The sequence below is a fragment of the Sciurus carolinensis genome, chromosome 7, assembly GCF_902686445.1.
Source record: "Sciurus carolinensis chromosome 7, mSciCar1.2, whole genome shotgun sequence".
Taxonomy (NCBI): domain Eukaryota; kingdom Metazoa; phylum Chordata; class Mammalia; order Rodentia; family Sciuridae; genus Sciurus; species Sciurus carolinensis.
In genome coordinates this window covers 132,040,642-132,063,011 of record NC_062219.1, presented here as the reverse complement: position 1 = coordinate 132,063,011, position 22,370 = coordinate 132,040,642, and positions in this window count along the sequence as shown.

The window sequence follows — 22,370 nt, the reverse complement described above, 5'->3', positions numbered from 1 at the left end:
TCCAAAATACAATGGTATGAAAAGTGGTAGGTAGGCATTTGCACTTCAAAAAGGAGAAACAGAAGGAATAAAGGATTCACTGGTCCCAAACAAGTTTGAAACTCAGGGAAAATTCCATTAGTTTGGCTATATTTTTTTTAAATTTCTGCTGGGGATCAAACCCAGGGCCATGAATGCAGGGCCTTATGCATGCTAGGTAAGTGCGCCACCACTTAGTTATGCAAAAACCCTAAATTCTATTAGGTTCAAAAACCTGAGAATAAATCTCAGAGCTCCATGCTCTGTTCTCTGGGACTGTGAACATCCCTGTAGAAGTTCAGACAGCACCACAGTTTGGGCAGATTATCTCCTTCTTATGGGATCCTAGAAGTCTAACAGCCTTCCCATCTGACAGTTTCTTCCCATCTCTACCCCCAACCTAAGCTTTCATTGTTTCTGCTGACACAATGTCTCGCAAACATTATTGATCTTCCATAGATGTCAGGAGGATCCATGACAGTAGATACAAGGGACTATCAAAGAATAATCCATCATATTCCTGGCATTTGCTGAGAAGGTTGAGTGGATGGATTCCTGAGTCACAGGACTAATTTCTTTAATGAAATGATGTTCATTCTCACCCTTGGCCCTTTCTCCAAAGTATTCCTTGGCATCTCTGGCAACATCAGCAGGTCGAGAATTTTCCAAATCACCAAATGCTGGTTTCTTTTGTTAATAATTCCTTCCTCAATTTATCTCCTTCCCCCCACATTTTACTATAAGCAGAAAGAAAATGCCAGTACATACATATGTTCCACACTTTACTTGGAAATTTCCTCAGTTAAATATTCAAGTTCATCACTTACAAATTCTGCTTTCCACCCTATGGTAGAATATAATTCAACCCAAATTTCTGCCATTTTATAACAAGGCTCACCTTTCCTGCAGCATCCAATTATGCATTTTTCATTTCCTATAAGTTCTTACCACAAGCACCTTGAACATCCAAATCTCTAGCAACATTCTCATGACAATATATGCACTCTTCTAAGACAATATATGTATTCTTTAAGGCAATAAAAGTCTTCCCTACTATTTTTTTCACTTCCTACTAATCATTGTTTAATTTGAGACAGGATCTCTCTGAGTTGCTCAGGGCCTCACTAAGTTGCTGAGGTTAGTCTCAAACTTGTAATTCTCTTGCTTCAGCCTCCTAAATTGCTGGGATTACAGGCACATGCCACTACTCCTGCCCTCCATTTGATTTTTTTTTTTTTTTTTTTTTTTTTTTTGTCTGTTACTTTATTTTTTTTTTTTTTTTTTTTTTTTTACGTTTACATAGGGTAATGATGTTTATTATATTTTTCCCCTCCCCCCCACCCCTCCCACCCCTCCCACCCCTCCCACCCCTCTTTTCCCTCTACACAGTCCTTCTTTCCTTCATTCTTACTGCTCTCCTTAGCCTAACTCTAAACCTAACCCTAAACCTAATGCTAGCCCCTCCCACCCCCCATTATATGTCCTCATCCGCTTATCAGCGAGATCATTTGTCCTTTAGTTTTTTGAGATTGGCTTATCTCACTTAGCATGATATTCTCCAATTTCGACCATTTGCCTACAAATGCCATAATTTTATCATTCTTCATTGCGGAGTAATATTCCATTGTATAAATATGCCACAGTTTCTTTATCCATTCATCAACTGAAGGGCATCTAGGTTGGTTCCACAATCTGGCTATGGTGAATTGAGCAGCAATGAACATTGATGTGGCTGTATCTCTGTAGTATGCTGATTTTAAGTCCTTTGGGTATAGGCCAAGGAGTGGGATAGCTGGGTCAAATGGTGTTTCCATTCCAAGCTTTCTGAGGAATCTCCACACTGCTTTCCAGAGTGGTTGCACTAATTTGCAACCCCACCAGCAATGTATGAGTGTTCCTTTTTCACCACATCCTCGCCAACACCTATTGTTGCTTGTATTCTTGATAATCGCCATTCTAATTGGGGTGAGATGAAATCTTAGGGTGGTTTTGATTTGCATTTCCCTTATTACTAGGGATGTTGAACATTTTTTCATATATCTGGTGATTACTTGTACATCTTCTTCTGTGAAGTGTCTGTTCATTTCCTTAGCCCATTTGTTGATTGGATTATTTGTATTCTTCGTGTAGAGTTTTTTGAGTTCTTTATAGATTCTGGAAATTAGCGCTCTATCTGAGGTATGGTTGGCAAAGATATTCTCCCACTCTGTAGGCTCTCTCTTCACATTTCTGATAGTTTCCTTTGCTGAGAGAAAGCTTTTTAGTTTGAATCTATCCCAGTTGTTTATTCTTGCTTTTATTTCTTGTGCTATGGGAGTCCTGTTAAGGAAATCTGATCCTGAGCCAACAAGTTGAAGATTTGGACCTACTTTTTCTTCTATAAGATGCAGGGTCTCTGGTCTGATTCCGAGGTCCTTGATCCATTTTGAGTTGAGTTTTGTGTAGGGTGAGAGATAGGGGTTTAGTTTCATTCTATTGCATATAGTTTTCCAGGTTTCCCAGCACCATTTGTTGAAGAGGCTATCTTTTCTCCATTGCATATTGTTGGAACCTTTGTCTAGTATGAGAAAATTGTATTTATTTGGGTTTGTGTCCATGTCCTCTATTCTGTACCATTGATCTACCTGTCTATTTTGGTACCAATACCATGCCGTTTTTGTTACTATTGCTTTGTAGTAGAGTTGAAGATCTGGTATTGCAATACCCCCTGCTTCGCTCTTGCTACTGAGGATTGCTTTAGCTATTCTAGGTTTTTTATTCTTCCAGATGAATTTCATAATTGCTTGCTCTATTTCTGCGAGGTACATCATTGGGATTTTAATTGGAATTGCATTGAATCTGTATAGAACTTTAGGTAGTATAGCCATTTTGACGATATTAATTCTGCCTATCCAGGAACATGGGAGATCTTTCCATCTTCTAAGGTTTTCTTGAATTTCTTTCTTTAGTGTTCTGTAGTTCTCATTGTAGAGGTCTTTCACCTCTTTTGTGAGATTGATTCCCAAGTATTTTATTTTTTTTGATGCTATTGTGAATGGGGTAGTTTTCCTAATTTCTCTTTCTGAAGATTCATCACTTATGTATAAAAATGCATTGGATTTATGAGCATTGATCTTGTAACCTGCTACTTTACTGAATTCACTTATGAGTTCTAAAAGTTTTCTGGTGGAATTTCCAGGTTCCTCTAAATATATAATCATGTCATCAGCGAACAGGGATAGTTTGAGTTCTTCTTTTCCTATTCGTATCCCTTTAATTTCTTTGGTTTGTCTGATTGCTCTGGCTAGAGTCTCAAGGACGATGTTGAATAGAAGCGGTGAAAGAGGGCATCCCTGCCTTGTTCCAGTTTTTAGGGGGAACGCTTTCAGTTTTTCACCATTTAGAATGATATTAGCCATGGGCTTAGCGTAGATGGCCTTTATAATGTTTAGGAATGTTCCCATTACCCCAATTTTTTCTAGTGTTTTGAGCATGAAGGGATGCTGTATTTTATCAAATGCTTTTTCTGCATCTATTGAAATAATCATGTGATTCTTAACTTTAAGTCTGTTGATATGGTGAATGACATTTATTGATTTCCGAATGTTGAACCAACCTTGCATCCCTGGGATAAAACCCACTTGATCGTGGTGCACTATCTTTTTAATATATATTTGTATGCGATTTGCTAAAATTTTGTTGAGAATTTTTGCATCGATGTTCATTAAGGATATTGGTCTGAAATTTTCTTTCCTTGATGTGTCTCTGTCTGGTTTAGGTATCAGGGTGATATTGGCTTCATAGAACGAGTTTGGTAGGGTTCCCTCCTCTTCTATTTCATGGAATAGTTTGAGGAGTATTGGAATGAGCTCTTCTTTAAAGGTTTTATAGAACTCGGCTGAGAACCCATCTGGTCCTGGACTTTTCTTTGTTGGTAGGCTTTTGATGACCTCTTCTATTTCATTGCTTGAAATTGGTTTATTTAAGTTGTGTATGTCCTCCTCGTTCAGTTTAGGTAGTTCATATGTCTCTAGAAATTTGTTGATGTCTTCAAGGTTTTCTGTTTTGTTGGAGTATAGATTTTCGAAATAGCTTCTAATTATGTTTTGTATTTCACTCGTGTCTGTTGTGATGTTTCCTTGTTCATTCCGAATTTTAGTAATTTGAGTTTTCTCCCTCTTTCTCTTTGTTAGTGTGGCTAAGGGTTTATCAATTTTATTTATTTTTTCAAAGAACCAACTATTTATTTTATTAATTTTTCCGATTGTTTCTTTTGTTTCGATTTCGTTGATTTCGGCTCTGATTTTAACTATTTCCTGTCTTCTACTACTTTTGGTATTGGTCTGCTCTTCTTTTTCTAGTGCTTTGAGCTGTAGTGTTAACTCGTTTATTTGTTGATTTCTACTTCTTTTTTTGAATGCACCCCATGAAATAAATCTTCCTCTAAGTACTGCTTTCATAGTGTCCCAGAGATTTTGATATGATGTGTCTTTGTTCTCGTTTACTTCTAAGAATTTTTTTATTTCCCTCCTGATGTCTTCTGTTATCCATTCATCATATAATAGTGTATTATTTAGTCTCCAGGTATTGGAGAAGTTTCTGTTTTTTATTCTGTCATTTATTTCTAATTTCAATCCATTATGATCTGATAGAGTACAAGGTAGTATCTCTATCTTCTTGTATTTACTAACAGTAGCTTTGTGGCATAAAATATGGTCTATTTTAGAGAAGGATCCATGTGCTGCTGAGAAGAAAGTGTATTCATTCTTTGTTGGATGGTATATTCTATATATGTCCGTTAAGTCTAAATTGCTGATTGTGTTGTTGAGATCTATAGTTTCTTTATTCAATTTTTGTTTGGACGATCTATCCAGTGGTGAGAGAGGTGTGTTAAAATCGCCTAGTATTATTGTGTTGTGGTCTATTTGATTTCTGGAATTGAGAAGGATTTGTTTGACGTACGTGGGTGAGCCAATGTTCGGGGCATAGATATTTATGATTGTTATGTCTTGCTGATTTATGCTTCCCTTAAGCAGCATGTAATGTCCTTCTTTATCCCTTCTGACTAGTTTTGGTTTGAAGTCCACATTATCTGAGATGAGGATGGATACTCCAGCTTTTTTGCTGTGTCCGTGTGCATGGTATGTTTTTCCCCATCCTTTCACCTTTAGTCTATGGGTGTCTCTTTCTATGAGATGTGTCTCTTGCAGGCAGCATATTGTTGGATTTTTCTTTTTAATCCAATCTGCCAGTCTGTGTCTTTTGATTGATGAATTCAGGCCATTAACATTCAGGGTTATTATTGTGATATGATTTGTATTCCCAGTCAATTGACTCATATTTGTTTTTGACATGATTTGGTTTCTCCTTTATTTGGCTATTCCTTTAGGCTAGCGCCTCCTGTTGCTGATTTGCATCGTTGTTTTTCATCTCTTCCTCATGGAATATTTTGCTGAGAATGTTCTGTAATGCTGGCTTTCTTTTTGTAAATTCCTTTAGCTTTTGTTTATCATGGAAGGATCTTATTTCATCGTCAAATTTGAAGGTAAGTTTTGCTGGGTATAATATTCTTGGTTGGCATCCATTTTCTTTCAGGGCTTGGTATATGTTGTTCCAGGCCCTTCTAGCTTTTAGGGTCTGGATTGAAAAATCTGCTGATATTCTTATTGGTTTCCCTCTGAATGTAATTTGATTCTTTTCTCTCGCGGCCTTTAAAATTCTGTCTTTATTTTGTATGTTAGGTATTTTCATAATAATGTGCCTTGGTGTGGGTCTGTTGTAATTTTGTATGTTTGGAGTTCTATAAGCCTCTTGTACTTGGTTCTCCATTTCGTTCTTCAGATTTGGGAAATTTTCTGTTATTATTTCATTGAATAGATTGTTCATTCCTTTGGTTTGTTTCTCTAAGCCTTCCTCAATCCCAATAATTCTCAAATTTGGCCTTTTCATGATATCCCATAGTTCTTGGAGATTCTGTTCATGATTTCTTACCATCTTCTCTGTTTGTTCCACTTTGTTTTCAAGGTTAAATATTTTGTCTTCAATGTCTGAGGTTCTGTCTTCCAGGTGTTCTATCCTATTGGTTATGCTTTCTATGGAGTTTTTAACTTGGTTTATTGTTTCCTTCATTTCAAGGATTTCAGTTTGGTTTTTTTTCAGTATCTCTAACTCTTTATTGAAATGATCTCTTGCTTCCCGTATTTGGTCTTTTAACTGTTGATTGGTGCGATCATTTAATGCCTGCATTTGCTCTTTCATCTCCTCCTTCAATGCCTGCATTTGCTCTTTCATCTCCTCATTAGCTTCCCTGATCGTTTTAATTACGTACATTCTGAACTCCCTTTCTGACATTTCTTCTGCTGTGCTGTCATTGGGTTTTATTGATGTAGTATCTAGGTTTGTTTGGGACATTTTCTTCCCTTGTTTTCTCATAATGGTCAGTTGTCAATGGGACCCTGAGATATTGCAGTTTTCCACTATTGGCTTATAGTGTCCCAGTAGATTTCCAGTGTATCACCTCCCAGCCTTCAGTAGCCTGATGTCTTGGAGGAATCTGATAAAGCAGCTCATTCGAAGAATACTGCCCCTAGCCCCCTACTGGTTCCACGTTTTGGAACTGGCTCTGTGCGGAAATACTCTCACTGTGGGCCTGCACCGTGCAGCTGGCCGTGTGGGAAGAGCCCACTGCCGGAGTGTGGAAGACTACCTTGGGAAGACTCAAGCTGCCCTGCCCGGCTCTGCTAAGCCACCTCTATCTGGGCCTGCCACCCGGGCTGAGCTTTACCCAGTGGGCAGACTCACCCGTGGCTCCACTTCAGTCCGAGTCTCTCAATGCCTCCCCTTCTTAACTCCTGGGTTCTGGAGCGACCGGGGGTGCAGTCTCCCTCTAGGCCGCCATCTTGGATCGCCCCGTGAAGAGAGCCCACAGCCGGAGTGGGCAGAGCCGCCTGAAGAGGTCTCCGGCTGCCCTGTCCTTATCCCTGAGGCTGACTGCAGATCGAGGCTCTCCGCTGGTTCTTTGCAGGAGTACACTGCACTGCAGCAGCTCCGGGACTCGGAGCGTGCTCTGTTCAGACAGGCTGTCACTAGCGGGCCAGTTCCGTTCCGAGAACCTGGAGAAGCTGGCTGTGTGGGTGGGGCCCACCGCCGGAGTGCGCAGGACTGCCTGTGGATGACTCTAGCTGCCCTGCCCGGCTCTGCTAAGCCACCTCTATCTGGGCCTGCCACCCGGGCCGAGCTTTACCCAGTGGGCAGACTCACCCGTGGCTCCACTTCAGTCCGAGTCTCTCAATGCCTCCCCTTCTTAACTCCTGGGTTCTGGAGCGACCGGGGGTGCAGTCTCCCTCTAGGCCGCCATCTTGGATCGCCCCGTGAAGAGAGCCCGCAGCCGGAGTGGGCAGTGCCGCCTGAAGAGGTCTCCGGCTGCCCTGCCCTTATCCCTGAGGCTGACTGCAGATCGAGGCTCTCCGCTGGTTCTTTGCAGGAGTACACTGCACTGCAGGGGCTCCGGGACTCGGAGCGTGCTCTGTTCAGACAGGCTGTCACTAGCGGGCCAGTTCCGTTCCGAGAACCTGGAGAAGCTGGCTGTGTGGGTGGGGCCCACCGCCGGAGTGCGCAGGACTGCCTGTGGATGACTCTAGCTGCCCTGCCCGGCTCCGATAAGCCACCTCTATCTGGGCCTGCCACCCGGGCCGAGCTTTACCCAGTGGGCAGACTCACCCGTGGCTCCACTTCAGTCCGAGTCTCTCAATGCCTCCCCTTCTTAACTCCTGGGTTCTGGAGCGACCGGGGGTGCAGTCTCCCTCTAGGCCGCCATCTTGGATCCCCTCCATTTGATTTTGAAGCATCACAACATTAAAGGTAATGAACTAATTTCCCAGAGTCTTAAAAACTAAGGACCCAGAACACAAAGCCTTTTATTGAAGTCATTGAGCTTCTTGGAGTCATAATTGGGTCTAGAAATGAGACCCCTTTCCCATGCAATGAAGAGTGTTCTTTTTTCTCATCTCCTTTCCCAGAAAGTATTTGGAGGAACACTAGTCCCAGAATATACTTTGAGGAAAAGGGTTCCATTGCAAAATAAAGTTAGCAACACATTAAACAGTTTCAATGCTGGTTTCACAGAGATTGACAACCGAATATCTTTACTTAAAGTAAATATCTTTACTTGAATACTATATTATTTTCCAAACATATGTTATCCCAGAGCCAAGAGCCCCGCCGCTTGAGTATTTGGGTGAAGGAGCTAGTTTCAGAATGTGCACAGCAAGGAGAAGGGAAGAGATTTAGTTTAATCTTTCTTTTATATCTTGCTATTTTAATGGCCAACTCCTCCATAATCAATTTGGCCAATCATGCAGTTTGTACTTACTTAGAGTAATGACAGAAACTAGAGACAGAGATAATACAAAACAGCAGGTTGGGAGACAATAACAAAAAATTGGCTTTGGAGCGAGTTGACTTATATTAACATATGATAAAGTATGCCAGAATGAACCAGACAATAACCCAAACACTCACCCTTAACGAGTGAGTGTGGTAAATGGAAGATGTCTTTTCACAACTTGGCTTCACATACAAATATGCATAGATCCTTTATTATGGAAACTCAAATAGAGCAGTAAAACTTCACCATAAAGCTATCACTCAGGCAAAACAGAAAAGTGCATCTATCTTTTCCAATTACTCCCTAAAATCTACTCCAGACTGGGTAATATCACTGTTTTGTTGTTGGTGGTAGTTGTTTGTTTTATTTTTGCAGTTGTGGGGATACAACTCAGGGCCTCACACGTGCTGGGCAAGGGATCTGCCACTGAGCTATTCTCCAGACCGTTCTTTTCAAAAGGCAAAACCAAGAACAGTGCTGCTGAGTTCAAAAGGGGATACAAATAGGAAAATAAGAAGCCTAATTATCTGTTTGCTCATGACATGATCCTATATATAGAAGACCCTAAAAACTCTACCAGAAGACTTCTAGAGATGATAAACATATTCAACAAAGTAGCAAGATACTATATCAACATTTATAAATCATTACCTTTCCTATATTTCAATAATGAATCTACTGAGAAAGAAATTAGGAAAACTATCTTGTTTACAATAACCTCAAAAAAATAAAATAAAATACTTGGGAATAAATCCAAGCAAGGAGATGAAAGATTTCTAAAATGAAATCTATAGAACACTGAAGAAAGAAATAGAAGAAGACCTTAAAAGATGGAAAGATCTCCCATGTTCTTGGATAGGCAGAATTAATATTGTCAAAATGGCCATATTACCAAAAGTGCTATACGGTTTAATGCAATCTATATCAAAATACCAATGACAGAACCAGAAAAAATAAACAGTCCTAAAATTCATTTGGAAATATTAGAGACCCAGAATAGCCAAAGCAAACCTGAGCAAGAAGAGCAACACCAGATGCATCACAATACCTAATCTCAAATTATACTACAGAGCTAGAGTTGCAGAAACAGCATGGTATTGGTATCAAAACAGACATGAAGACCAATGAAATAGAAGACACAGAGGAAAAACTCAGATAGTTACCACTATCTGATACTTGACAATGTGCCTAGAATAAATGTTTTAGAAAAGATAGCTTCTTCAATGAATGGTGCCGAGAAAACTGGGCATCCCCAGGTAGAAGAATGAAATTATATCCCTGTCACTCACCCTGCACAAAACTTAAATCTAAGTGGAACAAAGATCTAGAAATCAGACCGGAAACTATAAGGTCAACATCTCAACATATTGGTTCAGGCACTGACTTCCTTAAGTAGATCCCTAAAGCCTTAGAAATAAAACCAAGCGTCAATAAATGGGATGGCATCAAATTAAAACTTTTCTGCACAACAAAGGAAATGATTAAGAGCATGAAGAGAGAACCTACAGAACAGAAGAAACATTTTGCCAGCTATTCCTCTGATAGGGAAATAAATGATAAATTGTATCATCAGACAGGACACAACAGAAAACTATACACTCCATGGGTAAGGAAAGGTTATTGAGTAGGCCATTTACAAATCTATTGGCACAGTTTAGAAATAGCAACAAGGATATGTGATGTATTTCATGGCTAATGACAACAGGGAATTCTTATTAATTTTTTGCCTGATGGGGAAGAGAAAGGAGAAATTGCTGGAACACGTGTATCCAACAGGAGTTGTAACCAGAAAGAGGCACTGTGCTTTCATTGTTCCTAAACTTCTCTGATGCTTCCTGGTAGTCCCAAGTAGGCAGAGGGAAAAAAATAATTTAGAGAAACCATAGACTGATAAAATAGGAAATGTTAAAACAACAGAGAAAAATCAGTGAAAACAGAAGTGGATCAAAATGGATAAACTTCTAGCTAGATTGATCAGGACAAAGGAGACACAGATTTCTGACACCAGGAATGAGAGAGTGGACATTCCAGTAAATTCTACGACATTGAACTAGTAATAAGGGAATATTATGAAAACTTTATGCTAATACAATATAATTTTAGATGAATGGACAATAGAATGTGTTTCTTTGAAAGACTTATCAGAACTCACCCGAGAAGAGGCTTCCTGGCCAGTTTAACACTCTGGTTAAGGTAGCATCCCCCAGGCCTTGTAGGAAGGAAGCAAAGAGGAGGGAAGACATGAGTAGAAGGTAGCTGAGCAGGTTGCACCTCATAAGTCCATCCCAACTTTCCCATTTTCCTGGGCCATTTGGTAGGGAAGTTCCACTGAGTCCAGACTTCATTTAGTTAACCCAGTAGACTCCAAGTCAACACATTAAATTCTAGATCTTAAGTGTACACACTCATGTCACTACATGCAGTCCAATCAAACCTTATATCTCATTTTTATTGGTCTAACACCCATAGAATGCACCTCATAATGCTCCACAGCACCCAGCAGATACAAGCTGGCTAGATCCTATAATTCTTTTGGTGGATAGACCATCTCCTCCAAAATTAGATCTTACATCCCTCCATCTGGGTTCTGTTGGTATCTGATTCTCATTATGGACCTGGAGGCAATTAGGGTTGGCAGAAGTTTACAGCTGAGGAGAATCAGCATCCTTTTATGAGCAAATTCCCTCAGTGCATGCACTAAAGGGCATTTAATACAAGAGAAATGGGGTTGCCTGACAGTGAGAGTTCAGGCGTATTTGGAAGGTTAAACTTCTTAGCCTCTTCCATGTCTGCCCAAATGGCCTCATTCCATGTCTCAGTCTTCCACTTCTTGCCCAACAGGGCCTCCACCTTGGAGTAAGAACCATAGGTCTGCTTATTCACTGAACCTGGAACTCTGCAACCCACATATAAGGCTCCTAGGATATGTATCTCAACCATATCTGCTGTGCAGGATGCAAGGAGCTCCTACAAAGCACGCTTCCTGGCTTTCTGTCTGAGTGTGTTCTAAGCAACAGTAATACCCATCACAATTTCTCCTTTTCTTTGTATACATTTTCTAAAGCCAACAGATATGGGCAGCTGATGCCACAAACCTTCTTACTGTATCACTACTGTCAAATCAACTAGGGCCAAAGGCATTTGATCTCATCCCTAGTCCTCCATCCCTAGTGGTAACTGATATTACCACATGTGGCAGCTTACCAGAGGCTCATCCCCTCTTGGCAAAGTTATTTATATATTGCTTTAATATATGAGCAACCCAATGCTAGAATTCCATTGTGATGGTTTGTTTCCTGGGACTGTTTTTGTACCAATTTCTATGTCAGTCAGCTGTTATACTCAAATGGAAAAATTGAGAAAATTAATAAAATAATTCTTTTAAAAGATCTGAGCAAAGATAGATGATAGATCATAAATATACAGAAATAGATGATAGATAAATTATAAGTATAGGATAATTAGATGACAGATAATAGTATGTTTTCTAGCTAACTTGATGATAGGGAGATAACTGATAAATAGTAAATAGATGATAAAGACACAAATGATAGGTTGATAGGTAGACAACAGATGGTTATAGATGACAGATAACTGATAGATGATATATGGTATATAGATAAATGGATGATGGAGATAAAAAGCATAACAGATAATTGATAGATGATAAATAGATAAAACATGATAGAAAATAGATAAATAGCAAATAGATGATAGATGATAGGTAGATAAAAGATTATTGACAAATGATAGTTCACAGATGATGCATACGTGGGCAGAACACAAATAAATGGTAAATGGATGGCAGATAAGTGATAGAAAAGGAAAAACAGATAATATATAGGGAAATGATAGATAATAGATGGGCAGATAACAGATAAATGATAAAAGATGATAGGTAGGTGGGTAGATAAAAAGAAGATGAAAGAAAGAAAAATAAGGAAGGAAGGTAGGAAGGAAGGAATGAAGGTAGAAAGGAAGGAAGGAAGGGTGGGTTCAGGAAAACACGTTTGGGACAATGAGGGATACCATTAAAACATTATGAGAATATGGAAAGAACTTCCTAAAAAAGTGTAGCCCTGACTGAGTAACCAGCCAAATCTGACCCCTGGGTAGAGCCAGAGGAAGCAACAGCCGAACCTCATTTTTCCTGCAGTACCTCCACAGATGCAGAGCATGTGGGTTACTCTCTAGGCAGAGAGGAGAAGGGTGGAGCAAGAACCTGCAGGCCTAAGGAGAAGGTATCCAGTACATAGTCCCACGTGGTGACAAGAACGATGACATCATGGCAGCTTCCCTCCAGCTTCCTACAACCCTCCAGTGCTCCCACAAGGACACCATTGCACTTCCATTACAAATGAAGGAATTGTTAGCGAAGGTGCGCTTCACCTCTCCTGTGTCCTTGTATTCTTAATTCTTAGAATCATCACTACTGTCAGTAAACTGACTAAACCAATGAATCTGTGCAAGTTTATGAGGTCAGTCATGCTAAGGACTTTATGCACAGTTGATGTTCTACAAAGCAGATAGACACTCCATGGAGCTCCCCACGGCCTGTTCAGTGGATTTCTCGTGTTGACTGCTTGGGAATATTACTATTATTTGCACCATAAATGGTTGTCTACTGCTTCCAGAGATAAAAAGACAAGAGCATTTTGTTTAGAAAACAAGAACCTGATGCAAAAGGTTATTCAATAAAATGAAAATATACTTTTTTCACATTTAAAAATTCCAGTATTATGTTCCTTTAAAAAAATCTTCCAAAGGAGGCTTTAAATTTTATTGTGAATTAAAATAATTTAGTTTTAAAAAGTCGTGTCCTGGAAAGTTAAATAGTTTTCCTCCAATAAAACAGAGCAATTGAAAAAAATAATTGGTCACTATGAAACAGAATGATGGGAGATTTTTATAAACTAGAAACACAGGATGGAAATTTGGAAAAAGAAACATGGCTGAAAGGAGATATGCTTGGAAAAAATATTGGTCTTAATTGCAAGTCCATTCCCTATAGCATTAGGGTCAATTCTGGGTAGAAATAGCAAATAAAATCGATGACTTATTGCTCTCTTTTTCCCATTACAATCCTTTCCTGACCCACAGAAATTGCATTTTCTTCCTCCCACCCTCTTGGTCTATCTCTCTCCCTTCTCTCCTCAAAATGGCAGCTTATTCTACCTCTCACCATCCTATAAAAATTTGAATTTCAAGAATCAGAACAGTATCCCCACTGACCTGGTGTAGCATACCTCTAATACCTGCTACTTGAGAGTCTGAGGTAGGAGGATTGCAAGTTCAAAGCCAGGCTCAGCAACTTAGCAAGAGACTGTCACATAAAAACAAAAAAAGGACTGGTAGTCACCTCAGTGATAAAGTACCACTGGACTCAATACCAGTATCAAAAAAAAAAAAATCATGAAAGTATCTCAGCACTCGGCAATTTAATGACATCAAAAGTAAACATGATTATTACAACTTTAGGAATTGTTACCATTTCACAAGTGACAATATCTTTTTAAAACTTTAGAACAAACTGTTACAATGGTGGAATTTAGGCAATAGTGAGAGAGAGGATGCTCCTATGACTGAAGGTAGTCAACCAGCCACAGCATCTTTCTAGTGCTCATGGGAGGTTGAGCACTCTGCCAAGAGTGGGAAATGCCAGGATGGATAACATACAAACTAAAAAATTTAGAAAGCTTTCAAGAAACAATATCCTTATAAGTGATACAAACCATTTCATCAGTAATTCACATCAAAGAATTGTGTTTCAATTCTCACAGAACAGAGAAAAACTTTACACCCCTTTTATCATTCTGTGAAATACAGATAGCAAAACCTGGAAAAATAACACCAAAAAATTCTAAATGTGGCATTTACACCAGTAGAATGGGTCTCCACAGAAATCACTCAAAGCAATAAAAAAGAAACAAAAGTAAAAGTTCAAGTTCCATCTTTGGCAAAACAAGGATACAGCTTCCATGTCTAGGCACAAAATCTGAGAAGGAGCTGCCCAGTATCTACCTTGGAAGGTATTCCCCAAACTTAGCAATGAATACAGATGAGAAAAACCCTAAATAAATGTAACTGAGTAATATTTATTGAGAACTAATTCATCACAACCAAGTAGAGTTTATTCCAGAAACAAGAAAATCCATTGGTCTGGAAATGTAGCTCAGGGGTAGAACATGTGCTAAGCATGCACAAAGCCCTGAGTTCAATCAGCAGCACTGCCAAAAAAGAAAAAAAAATCTATTCATATATATTTTTTGAAGTGTTGGGATTGAACCCAGGCACTCTTTGCCAGTGAACTACCTCCTCAGGCCTTTTTATTTTTTATTTTGAGACAGGGTCTCTCTAAGTTACCAAGGGTCTTGCTAAATTATTGAGGTTGGCCTAGAACTTGATATTCTCCCAGCTCTGTCTCTTGAGTTGCTGGAATTACAGGCATACATTGCTACAGTCAGCTTATCAATACATCGTATTAACAATTAAATGAAAATTTTTCAGATGCAGAAAAACTTTCACCAAATTTTAGTGGAAAAAAGTTAACACTAAATTTTAACATGACATATGTAAAATAATTATATACTACTAGTTATATAAGAGATATCTTTTAGTTTGATAAAAAGTTATTAAAAGTAAGGCAAAAATCATGTACAACAACAAAAATGTATAGGGTCTCGCTAAGTTCCTTATGGCCTTGCTAAATTGCTGAGGCTGACTTTGAACTAGCAATCCTCCTGCCTCAGCCTCCTGAGCTGCTGGGATTGCAGGCATGTCCCACTATGCCCAGCTAAAGATAACTTGTATCATTACTCCTGTTCAATATTGAACCGAAGGTCTCAATCACATAAAATAGTAAGAAAAAAAAATAATACAGCTATAATCCCAACTACTCAAGAGACTGAGGCAGGAGGACCACAAAACCAAACTCATATGTTGTCAGCCTCATCTATGTCAAAAAAGAAAAATAAGAAAGAGAAACAACATGTATCCCATTTGTTTACAATAAAAAAAAAAGAAAAAAGAAAAATAGGAAAAATGATATCCCATTTACAAGAGCAGTAAAAACTAGAACTGACATGGCTATAGAGTCAATGAAAATTGTGAGAGGTGTTTTGTTGTTGTTGTTTTGTTTTCTTTTGTTTTGTTGTTTTTGGTCAATGATTACCAAACATCAACTGGAAGACTTGAATAAATAGAACGCCAAACTCCATTCATTGATGAAAAGACTCAAAAGAATAAATATTAATTATCTCTTATTTAAAACATAGATTAAAAGCTAATGAAGTAAGAATTTTAACCAGATTTTATGGAATTTGACAAGCTGATACTGAAATGAATATGGAAAAATTAAGGACCCAGAAGAGAAAAGAAATTTTTGAAGAATGAGGAAAAGGAAATATTTTAGCAGCTTAGAATACTGATGGAGTTATTGTAACTAAAATAGTGTTGAATTGGCATTTAGATAGTCTAATATGCAAAGAAACAGAATCCAAAAATAGAATTAAATGTATATATAGAAAGTGACATAAGACAGCATTGGTATTAAGTATATGATAGTTAGCATTTCCTTAGAAAGTACCGTCAGATATGGGGGCATGGATAAGAGTCTGAATCTGGTTGAACTTGTCAAGATGATGTTGGGGTTGGGAAATTAGATACTCAGTATCATTTTGTCTATTTTACCAAAATTTTTTCCACCATAAAAAGTTATTTTTTGATTATTTCAGAAATATGGTTAATATGTGCTTATGTAAGATTAAAAGTATATACCAGGTGAAAAAAATGTCAATGATGAAGTGAGAAATTTTTTTTAATGACAAGCACCTGGACAATAGGTTATCCTATGGAAAAATAAGAGAAAATTATACATTACTTTATCAAACACACAGACTCCACACATGCATACATACAAATGGCAGGTTAATTGAAGGCATAAATGTGAAAAGTAAACTCTGAGAGAAAATCAAGAAGATTATTTTTCTAATTCTGAAGTACGGTATTATTTCTTCAACATAACTCCTCCCCAACAACTTACTATTTATATATTTAAAAAATAAATTCTCAGATTTTTCTATGTATTTATTCATTTGTTTATTATTTGTTTACTTGATGGTACTGGGGATTGAACCCAGACCCTTACCCATGGTAAGCATGTGCTATACCACTGAGTTACTCTACTAGTCCCCTAAAAGTCACGATTTATAAAGGAAAGGAAGAAATGGGCTATTTTTGTTTGTTTGTTTATTTGTTTGTTTGTTTGTTTTTTCCAGTACTGGGTATTGAATTCAGGAGCACTTAGCCACTAACATCCTTAGCCATTTTTACTTTTTGTTTTGAGAAAGGGCCTTACTAAATTAATAAAACTGGCCTCGAAATTACAATCCTCCTGCCTCAGCCTCCGGAGTCACTGGGATTGTGGGTATAGGCCACCACACCCGGAAAGAAGGATTACTTTATACCCTAATTTAAACTTTTATATGACAAAAATAACAGAGTTTTAAGAATTAAAATTGTTTTAGAGAGAAACTTGGCAACATCTATTAAATAAAGAACATGTGGGTAACCTAAATTCAGGAATTCTTTTTTACCTGACACCAAGAAAAAAAATCATGTATTTATGATGAAGCTTACAAGAATGTTCATTGTAGTATTTTTTAATGGAAAAATGCAATGATGGATTATGGCCATAGAGTATATGAATTGATAGAGCTAAATCTGAACATAACATGTTGAGAAAACAAGATGTTGAATTATGATAGAATTCACATGAAGTTTGATAATATGCAAAATATTACATGTGCATTATTTACATATTTTATAATAACTGAAAAGGTACAACAGGATGAAAACCACAAATTTCTGGATAATAACTACCCTGGAGTGGTAAGAATGGGTGGAATTAGACACAGTTCTTGGGCTTCAAACACACTGTAGTTCCAAAAGCAATAAAACAAAACAAAACTGAAGCAAATATGACAAAACCTGAAGATCTGGTAAAGCTGGGTGATGGTGGTGAGGACATTTGTCCTATTATTCTCTATAGCTCCATGTTTATTTGAATTATTTTAGAGTTAAAAATACATAATTCATGAAAACCTCTTAGATACAAAATTCATTTTGAATTTACCAATTATGAGGTCTCAGAGAAAGCTCACGAGGAATGATCAACATTAAGAAATTCTTGCAAAGTTATTGGACTTGCATGATTAAGAAAAACTCTCTTCAGGTTGAGGGTGTAGCTCTGTGGTAGAGCAATTGCCTAGCAGGCACCAAGTCCCAGGTTCCATCCTCAGAACCACAAAAAACAAACCAAAAATACCTCTTGAGGACAAAATTCAAGTGCAAGAATCTTATAATCAACCAAACTCTCATTCACATTAAGAGTCAGCTGCAGAATTTCACTAACAAGAACTCACAACCATAACTCCTTATTTAAAATATCACTTCACAATAGACTCCAGCCAAACCTAACTGTGAACATCAAATCCATTAAACTGCAGGATTAGGATTAAAACAAATTTGGATTGAATATAGTAGATTTTATATATCTTGTCAATGCAGAAATAACATCCAAAAGTATGTGAAAAAAGAGGTATAAAATAAATATGTTGATTTCATCCTTATCTTTTACACTGAGTATAAAAATATGCACTTAGGGGTTGAGGATATAGCTCAGTGCTAAAGCACTTGCCTAGCCTTGGATTCAATCACCAGCACTGCAAAAAAATTTAAAAATAAGAAAAAAAATTAAATGACATTTAGAGGTGATGAAGCCTATAAGAAAGGCATAAGTGTAAATCACATATTAAAAGCACTAAGAAGAATAAAATATTTAAATAAAATGGGGTAGAAGGAAAAGAGCAGATGAGAAAGGGGAATACAGTAATCCCCTGTATTTGAAGTTTCATTTCCTGCAATCAAAAAATAGTGAATAAAAAATTGCAGAAATAAACAATTCATAAGTTTCAAACTGCATTCCATTCGAAAAAGCATGATGAAATTTCATGTCGTTCTGTTCCATCTTTCCTGGGTTCTGAATCATTCCTTTGTCAACAGTATCCACAATGTATATACTACCTTCCTGTTCGCCACTTGGTAGTTATCAGATCAAATGTTGCAATATCACAGATGTTGTGTTTAAGTAAATCTTATTCAACTTAATAAAGGTCCCAAAGTGCAAAAGTAGTGATACTGGTCATTTTATTTTAGTAAATTATTATAATCATTCTGTATTATTATTATTTATTATTGTCAATCTCTTGCTACGCCTTATTTATATATTAAATATTATCATGTGGATGTATAGGAAAGAAACATAGGATATATAAAGATGGGTATTATCTGTGGTTTCAAGTATCTGCTAGGAATCTTTAAACATACCCACTGTGCATAAGGGGGAACTACTATATACAAATTATATTTCTTATAGAAGCAAATCAAGGATATTATTTAAATAAATATAAAATGAAATTTATAAAGTTAACCATCAACTTTTTCTTTTATGATCAAACTTTTGGTAAAACAAAAAATCCAAACTATTAGAAAAAACAATGACAAGGAATGAAGTAAACACAAACTGTCCCGAAATAATAAAAACTCAAAATTATAATGTTAAATATTATAAGAATGACATAGTGGTCAGGTCAGCAAAAGCCTACGGATGAAACATTCTTATTAATATAAAAAGGTTTACAAGTTTATACCACAAACCAAAATCCAACATAATACTATAAATAATCTGTTAAAAATAAAAGGATTACTAAAAGACTATTAGGCAAATATAAACTAAAAGAAAAGTTGTTAATTTGATATGTTATTTAATTGATTTCAGGACAAAAGTAATTAAATATGACAAAGAACAAAATTAGAGGTCTTACATTACCCATTTTCAAGACTTCCTACAAAAATAATAAGCAACCATAATCAAGACAATGAAGTACTGGTAGATGAATAGACTACATCAACGGAACTGTAGACCCACAAATAAACCCACACAGAAACAGTCAACTAATCGTTCAAAAAGAAGTAAACTTAATTCAATGGAGAAAGGAGCTTGATTTTCACCAGTAGTGCTGGGAAGACTAAATATTCACATGCAAAATAAACGAACCTAGGACACACCTTACAACTTTCACAGAAATTAATTTAAAATGAATTATAGATATAAATGTAAAATGCAAAACTCCTAGAAAATAACACAGAAGGAAATCTAGATGACCTTGGGTTTTGTGATATTTTAGACATATCACCAAAAGATTGATCATAAAAGAAAAAGTTGATTGACTCTTCATTATAATTAAAACTTGTGCTTTCACATACTACAGTGATGCAGCCACATCAATGTTTATAACAGCTCAATTCACAATAACTAAACCATGGAACCAAGCTAGGTGCATTTCAACAGATGAATGGATAATGAAAATGTGGCATATATACACAATGGAATATTAGCCTTAAAGAAGAATGAAATTATGGCATTTGCCAGTAAATGGATGGAGCTGGAGAATATCATGCTAAACAAAATAAGCCAACCTCCAATAACTAAAGGCCAAATGTTTTCTCTGATCTGCAAATGCTAATTCACATTAAGCGGGGTGGGCTAAGGAAGAATAGAGGTACTTTGGATTAGACAGAGGGGAGTGTGGGGAGGGGAGGGGGGATAGGAGTAAGAAAGACAATAGAATGAATCAGACATTATGACCCTATGTGCATATGTAATTACACGACTGGTGTGGTTCTACTTCACGTACAACCAGAAGAATGAGAAGTTATACTCCATTTATGTATGATGTGTCAAAATGCATTCTACTGTCATGTGTAACTAACCAGAACAAATAAAAAAAAAAAGAAAAAATACTTGTGCTCTGAAAAAGACACTTAAGAAAATGAAAAGACAAGCCACAGATTGGGAGAAAATATTTACAAAGCACACAGCTGATAAAGTATTGGTATCTGAAATCCACAAAGGCTGTTTAAAACTCAACAATACAAAAACAGACAATCCAATTGCAAAATGGGCAAAAAATTTGAACAGACACCTCCCCCCAAAAATGTACAGATGACAAATAAGCACATGAAAAGATATTCAACATCATATGTTAGCAGGGGATTACAAATTGAAAGAATAATGAGATATATACTGCTTTACAACTATTAGTGTTGACACAATTAGGAAAGTAATATAGGAATATAAATCAATTCTATAGAATTAAAGTAGGTGTGAACTTTCATAACGTGTTTTAAAGTATGAATTTGCCAGAAGAGGGGATGGAGCAATGACAAGTGTATTTATCAATGAAACCTAAACTGAAAAACGGTTTAACCAATCAGTTACTGGCAGGGTAAGGAAAAGCAGTGAGCCAAAGACCTGCCTGAGTATTATACTGAGCAAAGGAAACATTTTAGTATCCAGAACTAATTTTAATAACCCTATTTCCTGCTAACATTCAAAGTTCCATCCTCAACAATGACCATCACAATGAAAATATTTTGCCAATAGAACTGTTTTCAATTATTTATACATATTGTTTTTCTCTTTTCCTCCTCTCTCTCTTTAATAAAAAATCCAAATATGAGTCTTTGGAAGGCCATGATTTTCAATGTTGACTGTACTTCAGATTGTCAGGGAGCTCTGAAAATGTCCACCCAATGAAATCAGAATCTTTGTAGGAGTTTAAGGTTAGTTTACTTAAGAGGGGAATTTTCTATTACTGGAAAATGCTTCCTCCTATTTCATATTTTTGACAAGCTAGCTTAACCTGTGATCAAATAATGATGACAATAATAATATTAGCTAACATTGGTACAATGCTTGCTATGTAATAGAACTTATAATAAAATATCAGCTTCTTTATATAGAACTATGCTCTCAGCTCTGTCACGTATACTTCTTTCTCTTGTTTGTTAATAAGGGAAAACCTACTCAAAAGGTAATGTTTAATTTAAAGGATAAAATTACCGTCATTGCTTTGGTTCACACTCAAAAAGAAGATACAACTGAAAAGAAGGCTGTCTATGAAGTTTACTGCCAGTGTCATGAAACTTAAATTATGAAAAACTTAAATACATGATGAAAATAGTTAATTTTTAATTGATAAAAAATAATCATGCATATTTACAGAGTACAGTGTGATGTTTTGATCTATCTACATTTCATAGAAAGATTCAATAAAGTTTTTATCACCTCACCAATTTCTTTCTTTTTCTTTCTTTTCTTTCCTTTTTTTTTCTTTTTTTTTCAGGGAACAAATCCAGGGCTTTGTGCATGCTAGGCAAGTACTCTGCCACTAAGCTACATCCCCCCAGTCCCTAATTTCTCATTTTTTTGGTGTGGGGAGAATATTTAAATATGTTCTTTTAGCTGTTTTGAAATATACGTACTTTATTAACTGTGGTTACCTGTAGTGCAACACAACACTAAAAGTATTTATCCAGTCCAATTAAACTTTTCAACCTTTGGGTTAAAGGTTAAACCTTCCTTTCCCCCACCCACCCACTATGCAAATATTTTAAAAATCACTTTTCCTTCCACCACAGCAATAGGACAATATCCATGCAGCTATAGCCATGCATCTTGTTTGATATTTGCTCCCTATGTTAGATTTCTGTTGCTTTGACAAAATACCTAAGATAAACTTAAAGGGGAAAAGGTTTATTTTGGCTCAGAGTTTCAGAGGTTTCAAGCCCACCGTTGGTTCATTGCTTTGCTTTGGGTTCTGTGGTCAGGTAAAACATTGCAGTGGGGAGCTCCTGATAGAGCAAAGCTGTTCCCCTCATTCCCCTCCTAGGGAATGCCCTCGATGACCTGACTTCCTCCCACTACGCTCCACTTCTTAAAGGTCCCACCATCTCCCAAAAGTGCCACAGGTTGGTGACTAAGACTTTAGAACATGAGATTTGGAGGGATCTAAATCATAACATTCCCCCCACATACAATGTGCAGATAAGAACTGGATCATGCTATGCACCCAGGGTTTGTGAA